This window comes from Zingiber officinale, chromosome 2A, assembly GCF_018446385.1.
Source record: "Zingiber officinale cultivar Zhangliang chromosome 2A, Zo_v1.1, whole genome shotgun sequence".
Taxonomy (NCBI): domain Eukaryota; kingdom Viridiplantae; phylum Streptophyta; class Magnoliopsida; order Zingiberales; family Zingiberaceae; genus Zingiber; species Zingiber officinale.
This window is the reverse complement of record NC_055988.1, coordinates 20,565,979-20,569,519: the sequence shown is the minus strand read 5'-3', so window position 1 is coordinate 20,569,519 and position 3,541 is coordinate 20,565,979.

Below are 3,541 nucleotides of genomic sequence, written 5' to 3'. Positions count from 1 at the left end.
GTTAGGTATTGTTGTGATCTAACCATCTTACCAAGTGTGCAGGAGATTAACCAGATAGGTTAACAGGTCGATCGAATATCTGGTACGAAGTCCAGATAGGTCAACAGGCCAACCAGATATCTGGCAAGAAGTTCTGCTAGGTCAATGGGCCAACCAGATATCTAGCAAGAAGTTTAGCTAGGTCAACGGGCCAACCGGATAGCTAGTGCGAAGTTCAGCTAGGTCGACGGGTTAACTGGATAGCTAGTGTGAAGTTCAGTTAGGTCAACAGACCGACTAGATAGCTGGTACGAAGTCCAGATAAGTCGATGGACTGACCAGATATCTAGCGAGAAGTCCAACTAGGTCAATAGGCCGACCGGATAGCTGGCATAAAGTCCAAACAGGTCGACGGGCTGACCAAATGTCTAGCAAATTGGTAAGTTAAGGTAAGTCACTGGAAGAGAGTGACCTTGTGAGGACGCATCCCGATTGGTCCAATTTAGGTCCATTTAGGATCCCTAAATTGAGACTTTGACTAGTTCCTGGTCCTGGGAGGACGGGAACTAATTACTACTCTTTATTATTAATTATTATTGTCCTAATACTTGTGTTGCAGGTTATTTAGGCTAACATTATTTTGCAGGACAAAAGAGAAAATTTACCTTCGGATGAACAGTGTTCGAAGGTGCCTTCAAGAAGTGAAGGCACCTTCGTACCGTTCATCGAAGGCACCTTCCATGGCTATGGAAGGCTCCTTCCGCAGGATAAAAATTGACCTTTTTGGCGATAAGCTCCAGAAAAACTCAGGATCAAATTTGACCCATTGGAGGAGCCTTCAATAGCTATGGAAGGCACCTTCTATGCTCTATTTAAGGCTACTCGCCCAAGGCTTCTACAATAACTCACATACAAGCTTCTACGCATCCGATTGAGGTTTCGACTGCTCTGACCTACTGTTGTGACTCTGCTACGATGTTGTTACACCCGACTACTGCCGAGGAACCGACCGACACCGAGCCTAAGCTGATAATCTTCAAAGGTGTTGGGTAACGAGCTGTAATTTGTGTATTTCATTATTTGCAATAGGACAAGTGTACGGTGTTGCACTTGTTCCATCTTTTTGTACTCGATTCCCTTTCTGGAGGTATCAGAAAAGGTATTTTAGTGGATTGGCTATCGATAGATCCGTGAGACCTGAGTCTTGGAGTAAGAGTCACAAAAGACTCCGAACCAAGTAAAACTGAATGCGTGTTATTTTACTTTCTTTTTTTATTTCCGTCTTTTCTCGTACTTTTCCACTGCGTACTTGTTTCTTTCAAAATGAAAAAAAAATGAATTTTTAAAAACCACGTGATTCACCCCCCCTCTTACGTGTGCATCAGTCCAACAAGTGGTATCAGAGTAGGTTTTACTCTGATTTGGTGCAACCACCAATCAAGCCGGGGGAATCATTTTCAGATTTCTTTGTTTTTTTATATTCTATTTGAATTGGTAAAACTTTACCTATTTAGATAATTTTTTCGTTCGGTTTTAACTTGAGATTGGTGCAACGCCTCTTAAATTCTTTGATCCGGCGGTAAGAACAGGGACCCCCTCCGAGGGAAGTCAAAGCCACGTGGAAGTCAAAGGGTCAAACGGCCGACCGGAGAAGGGGAGACCGGTCGGCCGAACGGGGTCCCAGCGGAAGCACAAACAACCCGACGAGGAGTCGGGTCTCCGATGCTCATGGGGAACAGGGGTCGCCGGGCCGATCGGGGAGCCCACTCGGCCGAAGGCATAAAGTAGCATTACTGTGAACAGTCGGCAGAGCACACGACCGGGAATCTCCCGAGCGGACCAGCACATACGACCGGCCGGACGTGAGGGGACGACCGACCGGCCGGACCCTCGGCACGGGGTAAGAAGAGACAAAATGGCAAGGGAACAGCTTCTGACAACGGATATGCTCAACGACCAGGCCATACGCAGGATCTTATGACAGAGGGTTTCGTTGTCCCATCAGAGATGTGCTCGGACTGTAGCAGTATGGTGTCAGGTAAGCTTTTCCGACAAGCACATACTGAGGTATGGGCTGAGGACACGTATTCGCCTCGGTATGTGTGCGTGAGCCCCTTCACAGCTCTATATAAGGAGCCCCACACTTCGCCGGAGGTACGCATTCTCCAATATTGAGAGTCACCTCTTTGTTGTCCACTTGCCTGACTTGAGCGTCGGAGGGTCGTCGCCGGGAACCCCTTCCCGGCCCGATTTCCTTGCAGGTTCGCCGGAGGTCCGCGCGACCGGTCGAAGATCTACATCAGCAGTTTGGAGAGCACCACGTGCCCAGCATCCGTTGATTCATTGTTCGGACAGGATCATTCTTCTATATATTTTTTTTATATATCTCAAACTCTGCTAATCCAAGATCAAGTCTTGGTACCTTCTTTAGTTTATCTTTTTAGCACTCAAATGGCACAACTTGAAGGGTACAACACCGTACGTCCCCCACCCTTCAACGGGGACAACTTCCTATACTAGAAGAAGCGAATAGAGGTGTACCTTAAAACTGACTACGACCAATGGTTTAGCTTCACCAAAGGATACAAGGTGCCCGTCGTCAACGCCGGAATTCCAATGGACCTGGAGAATTAGAATCTGGAAATGAAAAAAAGTCTCAAATTGATTTCAAAACCCTCAACACAATCCAGTGTGAGTTAACCAAGGAGGAGCTGAACAACGTCAGCCTACACGAAAACGCCAAAGAACTATGGGACAAGCTCATAGAATTACACAAGGGAACCAGCAACGCAAAGGTAACAAAGAGAGATTTATACTTGAATAAATTATTTAATATAAAAAATACAGAAAGGTGAGACTGCCAGTCAGCTGCACGTGAGGATAAAAGATATCCTTAATGGACTTCACACAATCAACCACCAGATGGAGAACCGAAATCTAATCAGGTATGCTCTAAATGCATTTCCTTGGAATGCACTATGGGCATCCATCGTGGATGCCTATAAGATTTCAAGGAATTTATCCAAATTAAAATTAGACGAACTCTTTTGTGAATTAGAACTACACGAACAAACTAACGCCAAACCAAGAAAGGTATTGCTCTTATTGCAGGAACGTCGAAAGAAAAATCCGGGACCAAGTTGGAACCTGAAGTCGAGTCTAACCTAGACTCAGAGGATGAAGAATACTTGGTGAACTTGGTAAGAAAGATGTTCACCAGGAGAAAGAAGAACTTCACCAACAAGGACTTGTAGAAGATCAACTCCACCTCTAACTCGAACAGCAAGAACGTGACATTCTTTGGATGCAATAAGAAGGGGCACTACAAGATCGACTGCCCGAGTCTCAAGAAGAAGAAAGCCCTGAAGGAAACTTGGGACGAATCGTCAAGGGAAGTATCAGATGGTGAAGAATCGAAGCACTCCAACTACCTCGCACTGATGGCGTATGGACGAGAATCGGAGAATGAATCGGAAGATGGGTCCGAACTCGAGTCGAACCACAAGTCCGCACTCATTTCCGAAGGTTCCGATGAGGTATATTTTGATTTAAGTAATTTTTT